General features: G+C 38.3%; 1 long non-coding RNA gene across 2 annotated transcripts in view; it reads right to left on the reverse strand.

The window, feature by feature from the left end:
• Window positions 1-514: 514 nt before the first annotated feature.
• LOC106878580 (uncharacterized) overlaps window positions 515-8,556 on the reverse strand; it is a 15,529-nt gene continuing 7,487 nt past the window's right edge. For both annotated transcript variants that reach the window (XR_001410516.2, XR_008265058.1), the window contains exons 2-3: window positions 8,282-8,375; window positions 515-3,996 (exon numbers count right to left, since the gene is read on the reverse strand). This is a non-coding gene — a long non-coding RNA (uncharacterized LOC106878580). The remainder of the gene's footprint in view (window positions 3,997-8,281; window positions 8,376-8,556) is intronic.

An 8,556-nucleotide genomic window follows, 5' to 3' on the forward strand; every position in this document is an offset into this window, starting at 1 on the left:
AAAAAATAGAATAAAATGAAACGAGTTGCACTTCCTACAGAAGTCAGATCTCAAAAGGGGAGATGTTATGGCGAGAATCATGACACCCCTTGTGAAAATGGACTAACTGAACTCATAAGTAGCAGTGTGTTTGACTGAGAGCAGAAGATGGGATATTGCAGGAAGTCGAAAGGTGTCGTTCGTGAGTTTGTGGAGTCGCAGGAAATTGTTGAGAAGTTGTTATAGTTCATTGAGAGTTGTTTTGGATTGGTTACAGTTGTTTGCAGAGTATTTGTATTTGGGAATACATCAAGTGGAGACAGTTGGTTTACCCCATTCTGTGGTACTACATATCACACTGTATGACACTAAGGTGACATATAAAGAAACCATGTAAAAATAACAACACCAAAACAAACAACAGCACATGCCCAAGGAACACTGAGCTGTGCTTGGTAGTGCAGTGAAAGCACATAATAAAAATAAGACAATTGAATAAGGATAATGATGATGATTTCATTTATTTTCTACCAAGGTGAAGGATGAGGGGGACAATGCAAACACAAACATAAAGCGTGGGGGTTTACGTATAATGAAATGACAGAAAAAAAGACAATAATAAATCTTAAAATGATAATGATAAAGAATTTATCCTCTTTTCTGGATGTCTGAAATAATGACACAATGCCAGGCATTTTGAATAACCAATTAAATTGGTCATAATGCACGTAACTACTTATTTTATTGACCTGGGGGTGATAAAAGAGAAAGTTGATCCTTGTATGATTTGAATTTACAACATAAAGTTGACCACAGTTGGAGTACAGCAGTTGCTGTCCTCCCATGCTTGCCATTGGTGCTCTGAATCAGAGGTTTAAAAAGTTCATAAGGTTGTTGTTTAGTTCTAGGTTGTCCCTATTTGAGCAGATCAAAGGCATTCAACCCTTGATCATCCCACCTTTTTAGAAGTATCTAGGATTACATTGTCTCATGTGTCCTTTCTTTTAAGGTGGTAGGGTTGTGATTTGAAGGAATTTGGTTGTCTTATGTTTCCTTCTAGCAAGTTCAATGACCATATGAAGTTCCCTCAGTGGCTCAAAATGAATGAGGTTATTGATGCAGCTGCTACTTTTGTATATAGAGCTTTTAATATTTGTCTGGACAGAATGAGAAGGAAAGTATTTTTAGAATGGTGTTGAGATATATTTGTTTAGGTGAGATTCTGCATGATGGGGGCAGCAAGAACTAGTTTGTTCTAATATTAAAATGTTCACCATACATGTTGAGGTGGTCGTCAGTTTTTAGTATCTCTTGTTGTGCAAATTGTCTGTATGCAACTTGTGTCAAGGCAACATGCACTGTTTTGTGATAATGTGATATGCAGTGCTTTCTGTTCATTATAGTTAATTTTAGAAAGGTTGGAGTTCCAGGCAGGCTTGGCACAATCTATGATAAATCTAATGCATTATTTGCACCCTTTTGCTGTTTCTGTTGACCAAATGAAGAATATGAAAGTGTACAAAAGATGTCTGTATGTAACCTTGTTTTCTTTTCTGTCTTATATTTAATGTAGAGGTGTTGTGTATAACTCCAAGTGTTTTTGTCTTGTATGTGGGGTTTGATCACAAAAGCTAATTCTAGTTAATGTGTGTGTGGCTTGTAGTTAATGCATATGTGTGATTTGATTATATTGCTGAGTGAAATAACTGTTTGTTCCTTGGTGTTGTTGACATGAAAGTTAAATGGTGGATTTGGTAGATACTGTTTATTGTTTTCAAGTTAAGTTTTCTTATGATTAATATAATATTGGAGGAAGGATGTGACTCTGATGTTACCTACACATGAGGCTGTGTTATAGATTTAAAATAAAGTAGGTGAGAACAGATCTTTTTGGTATTCCATTGAGGAAATAGCTTGTTGTTCTACATGATACAATTCCATGTGGCCTGTCAGATAACTTGCTAACCAACACTTTATGTTGTCTTTTACAGCAGAATGGTATACTGTTAAAGTAAAATATTTTCCAAAGTATTCTCTGATATGTAATACTGGAGTATTACATATCAGTATTACTGGAGGTTCCAAGTTCAAATCTAGAGCAGTGTTTTGTTGGTTAATTAGGTAATGCACTTCTTTGCTTTTAGCTTCCAGGAGCTGGAGAGACAACTGCTCTTCTGTGCTTTTTTTTTTGCTTTTTCAATTATATATCCTGAATTTAGTTTAATGTGATGGCAATGAGTTTTAGCTTCTGAAATTGTAATGAGATAAAACCTTGTAGCTGCTCAATATTCTACTTTGAACAAAATAATCGAAGCCAATTACATTTGATGTCCAGATATGTCATTACTTAGAAAATCCACTAAACAAAGTCGACCTAAATTTTTAGATTATTTTTTTTTTAATTATCCATCATAAAAGAAGTACAGCCATCATTAGTGAGCATGACCTAATAGCAAGTACCATATTTTTATTAATTTTTTTTGGTAGTTATGTACTTGTGAGTAGACACATATCTCCTCTTGGCCTCCTCACTCATGACCTAGTAGACATGAAGCATATGACAGCTGGAGAGAGAGATAGAGAAAAAGAGAGAGATAGAGAAAAAGAGAGAGAGAGAGAAAAAGAGAGAGAGCAGTTGACTGGGACTTAATGTAGAGCAGTGGTTCCCAAAGGATGTGCCCAGGTGCACTAGCGTGCCCAGAGACATGCTTAGGTGTGCCCCACGAAATTCTAGGGTCTAGGTAGATATTTGTGATGATAAAAAATGAAGTTATAGTACATTATATCCTCACTTCAACATTGAAATGTTCTTTATGACAGATCATTATTATTTGTTAAGAGCGGAAAGATATCCAACAAGGAACAGCTGGTTGCTTGGAAGAAGGTTTTATACACGTTGTAAAGTTGTTCAAATGAGTTTTGTACTGATGAGCAAGCACGGCTAAGGTTGTGCTGTAGTGTAGTGGTGACAGTAGCAGTAATAGGTTCTGCAAGTGGAGGTGTTGTGATAAATAGTACAATGTTTTTTTGGTGACACATATTCCTGTCACTGATATATCTATTTAACCACCTAAAACTTTAATACTTTATGGAATTTTAACCTATTATAGTGTTACATTTGTTAAAAGTAAATGATAGATAAAAGTTTCAGATAAATATACAATAATACACCCATAAAAATGGATGGATTTCTAACATAGAAACATGAATGTGATTCCAGAAGTGAACACAGTGGAAACAGTTCCAGTAAGAGAGCCAAAGCGTGGTCTACTTGTAAATATGACGAAAGTTATTTAAGATTTGGTTTTCATTGGACTGGAAACATTGATGATCCTTTGCCGCTGTTTAATATGTGGATGCAAAATATCAAACAAATTATTGATTCCTAGTAAACTGAGCAAGCATTTGAAAACCAAGCACTCTCATTTACAAGGTAAATCTATAAGTTATTTCGAAAAATTATTAGAATAGCAGGAATAACAGGAAACTCTTTGAAAAGTATAATGACTATTTCTGAAAAATCTCAAATCACTTCTTATGAGGTTTCAGAACGAATAGCACAAAATATGAAAGCTCATACTTTAGGTGAGTCATTGATTCTGCTTGTGTGTAAGAAGATTGTGAGGACAATGCTGGGAAATGAAGCAGCAAAAGAAATAAATACAATCCCTCTGTCCAATGATAGTATTCACAGATGTATTCTAGAAATGTCATCTGATATTGAGAAAGATGTTTGTAGTAATAAGCTTTAATATTCAGATTTTGCATTACAAATTGATGAGTCAACAGACAATGCCAACAAAGCGCAGCTCTTAACATTTATTCGTTTTCTTGATGAAGATCAAATTATAAATCAATTTCTTTTTTGCAAAGAATTAAGTGCAACTGCTAAGGGCAAAGATGTTTCCAACATTTTGAATAATTTCCTGTGCAAATAGCAAATATCATGGAAGTTGTGTGTCGGCATTAGCACAGATGGAGCTCCATCAACGGTAAGCTGCATTAAGGGCCTTACATCTTTTGTAAAAAAGCAAAATGAAAATGTCGTCATAACTCACTGTTTTCTTCACGGAGAAACATTAATGGCAAAAACATTAGGAGACAAATTAAGAGAAGTTTTGAATCAAGCTGTTGATATTGTAAATTATATAAAACAAGACAAGTCACGTTTATTCAAGCAGTTTTGTATCAATATGGGTTCACAACACAGATACCTGCTTTTGCACACAGAAGTGAAGTGGCTTTCAAAGGGGAAAGTACTTAATTGTGTATATGAGATACGGCAAGAGCTACTGAAGTTTTTTTTAAGAAATAAAACAAAACCACTTTTGTGAGCTTCTTTGATATAAATTTTGGATCAGCAAATTAGTGTATTTGGCTGATATATTCTAGCACCTCAGTATTTTGAATACTAGCATGCAAGGAAATGAAGTATTTTGACATCTACTGATAAAATGAAAGTATTTCAGAAAAAAACTACTTATCTGGAAGAAAAGAGCTTCTGAGGGTAATTAGAAAATGTTTCCTTTGATAAGTAGAACTTGCATAAATGATATCTTCCCTTTAATACTTGAACATTTGACAAATTTGCAAAATAAATTAAATTATTATTTTCCATCACTTAACACTGAACAATACGCTTGAATTCGAAATCCATTCATAGAAATTTCAGATGATGCTAGTTTAACATTAACTGAAGAAGAACTAACAGCTGTATCTACCGATGGTGGAGTGAAGATTAAATATAAGGAGTCTAGTCTTGAAAAATTTTGGATTGCAATCAGAGAAGAATACCAGTCAATATCTAAAAAAGCTTTAGCCATTTTATTTTAATTTTCAACATAATATTTATGCCGATTAGGATTTTCCACTCTCACCAACATTAAGTGCAAAAAGAGAACAAATCTCCAGTCTACTGACAACAAAATGAGAGATTGCTTATCATACATATGTCCCAACATTGAAGAAATTACCAAGATATGACAGGCTCATACTTCACATCAGTGCAAAATAGATGATAAATAAAGGTATAAACCCTTTTTTCAGTTATTTCGGTATTTCTTTACATTTTGCATTATATTTCTTAGCATTTTGCATGTAGTGTGCTCGCAATATTTTGTAAAGCTTCAAGTGTTCCACAACTTCTAAAAGTTTGAGAACCTTTTCCACAACTTCTTAAGTTTGATGTAGAGCAATGTAAAATGAAATACCTTGTTCGAGGATGCAAAATACTGTCTAGTGCAGGAGTTGATCATATCATCATGAGGCCAACATCCAAACTGACATGTGTGCATTACACATTGCACGGGACCAGTCAGGCGGTACTGGCATCGACCACACTTGAATGGTGCATTTTATGTGCCACTGGCATGGGTGCCAATCAGGCAGTACTGTCATTGGCCACGACAACGATTTCACTTGCCTCAACAGGTCTTCGCAAGCACAGTTTATTGCCCAATGATTGAAAGGTACTCTTAAATGGGTTGGTTATGCTGCACTAGCATAGGCCATGGTTATGGTCTCACTTGGCTTGCTGGGTCTTCTCAAGCACAGCATGTCTCCAAAGGCCTCAGTCACTTGTCATCGCCTTGATGAGGACCAACATTCAAAGGTCGTGCTTCAACACCTCATCCCAGGTCTTCCAGGATCTATTTCTTCCACAGGTTTCCTCTACTGCTAGGGTATGACACTTTTTCACACAGCTGTCCTTACCCATACGCAACACATGGCCATACCAGCGCAGTCATCTCTCTTGCACACCACATCTGATGCTTCTTATGTTCAACTTTTCTCTCAGGGTGCATACACTCTGTTGTGTATGCACACTGACATTACACATCCAGCAGAGCATACTAGCAGTCACGGCCCATGTTTCACTGCCATGTAGCGAGAGGCCCTTTGTCACCAGCAGAGGTAGGAGCTCTCTGAACTTTGCCCTGGCTATCCTTATTCTAGCAGCTCCACTCTCAGAGCAGCCACCCCACTACTGACTTGGTCACCTAGGTAACAGAAGCTATCAACTACTGGAATGTGACGGAATCTGTTTTCTGCACATTTTCAGTGTTTATTGCCCCCAAGCATTTATCACACACAAAAACTATCTTCTCAGTTAGCCTTCCTTTGATATTGATGCACCTTGTATGTGTCTGTAGCTTATATTGGATACATCTTATTGAGTTTCTACCTACGCCTTCTCTACAAATCGAGCAGGGCCATCTATTTTTTGTGTTTTGTCTGCCTTCCTACTTATTAAGACTTTGGTTTTTGCTAGATTGACTCTAAGGCCCTTCTATTCTAGATCTTGCTTCCACACCTGAAACTTCTCCTCTAGTTCTGATAGTGACTCGGCTATTAGAGTAAGGTCATCAGCAAAGAGAAGCTCCCAGGGGCATCCTGTCTTGAATTCCTGTTATTGCCTGGAGGACTATGATGAATAAGAAGGCACTGAAGACTGATCCTTCGTGGACCCCTACTCCTGCCCGGAATTCTTCACTGTACTCATTACCAATCCTCACCTTACTGACAGTATCCTTGTACAGCTCTCACTAACCATTCATCTATCCCTAGTTTCCACATTGACCACAAGATAAGGAACTGGGGGACCCTGTCAAAAGCTTTCTCCATGTCAACGAAAGCCAGGTATAGAGGTTTATTTTTGGCTAGGTATTTCTCCTGCAGCAGTCTTACCAGAAATATAGCATCAGTGGTACTTTTCCCTGGCACAAACCCAAACTGCATCTCATCTAGACTGATTCTCTCCCTAATTAGTTGGGCTACAAACTTCTCCGTGACTTTTATTACCTGATCCAACAACTTGATACCTCTGTAATTATTCGTATCTAATGCATCACCTTTACCTTTGTAGCAGTTGACTATGGTACTGCTACACCAGTCATTGGGTATGACTCCTTCATATATCACCTGATTGACTACATGGGTTATTAGACTATAGCCAGCACTGCCAGAAATTTTAGCATCTCTGCGGTGATTCCTGATGGGCCAGGGGGCTTTCCCTGTCTTCATACCCTTAATTGCTTTATCTACCAAGGTACTGTCAATTCGGATAGCTGGTCCCTCTGTAGGGTCAACATTCAGCAGACTCTCTCCCTCCCATTAATTCTTTTCATTTAGCAACCTTTTATAGTGGCATTTCCAAGTCTCTCTCTTTGCAGCCTCATTAAATGTAAGTGAGCCATCATCCATGCGGTCACAGTTCTCTCCTATGACATCACAATTCTCTCTCACACACTGTCTTGCAACACAAAACACTTCAAGTCTTTGGTCCTCATAACGCAGAACATTGGCAAAATTCTTCTTATCTGCTTCCCCTCTGGCTAAGTAAACTTGTCTCCTAGCTTCCCTTCTGGCACCGTTCTTCCAGTCCTTCCATGCCTGTTTCGTTTCCCTAATGGCCCTGTCAACTACATTGTTTCACCACCATGTTACCTTGGGTCGAGAGGGGACTTTGCACCATCCTCAGATCTGGTCAGTAGCCCTCAACAGATTGTCCCGTAGGAACCTCCAGTTGTCTTCCATATCATGTGATTCTATATCCCTCTCTATTTTGTCAAAAGCTTCAAGTAATACATCTCCAAATCTCCATTCGCAGGATCCTTAAACTTCCAGACCCTTCTTCTCCATGCTGGCCATCTTCTGGGCATCTGTTTAGCTCTGATCCTGAAGTTGCTAACTACTAATATATTGTGGGATGCATTCTTCACCTGGGAAGGTTTTAGCATTTATAAGTAGCCATCTTTCCTGTTTCTTGGCAAGGATGTAATCAATTTGACAAGTGTGTCCATCAGGTCAGTAGGTGAATAAGTGGTTGGCAAGTTTCCTGAAGTTAGTATTGCAAACCATAAGATCATTTGCATTGCAGAACTACAGCAGCCTGGTTCCCTCCTCATTGCGGGAACCAAAACCATAGCCTCCATGTATGCCATGGAAACCCCCTGCATCGTGTCCAACATACCCATTGAAGTTGCCAGCCACAAAGAGAAGGTCACTGTCATTTGTCAACAAGGTAGTCTGCAAGAGGGTGTCATAAAATTGGGCTTTCTGTTCATCAGGTAGCCCCGGCTGAGGGACATAGGCCGAGATAATGGTTGCTTAAACTATGTTGCAGCACTAATCTAATCTTAAGTATTCTATCACACATTAGTGTTCCCTGCCCAGAAAATCTTATACCTATGTTCTTTGCCTATGAGGAACCTAGCAGAACTTCCTCTCCACCTTACTTCTTGGGTGCAGCACAAATCTACACATTTCCATTCAAGCATCTCAACAATCTCACCAGACCTACCTTTCATTGTGCCAACATTAAGTGTGCCAATCCTGCGGGTGTGGGAGGTGTGGGCCTGAGAGATCCTGGGATGGGGAACAGCAGCGTCATGTACCTGAAAAGAAAGCTCGCATTAGCCTTCAACCTGCATACACTCCACCATAATTTTTTATGCACTACATAATCACTACATAACATAGGAGATAAACCCTAAGTAGGGATGGGCGAACATTAAGCCTTTGGCGGTGTGCATGGGAGAAACATCCGATAGAAGTCAGAGGATAAAGACTTCCGGT

The sequence above is a fragment of the Octopus bimaculoides genome, chromosome 10, assembly GCF_001194135.2.
Source record: "Octopus bimaculoides isolate UCB-OBI-ISO-001 chromosome 10, ASM119413v2, whole genome shotgun sequence".
NCBI lineage: Eukaryota > Metazoa > Mollusca > Cephalopoda > Octopoda > Octopodidae > Octopus > Octopus bimaculoides.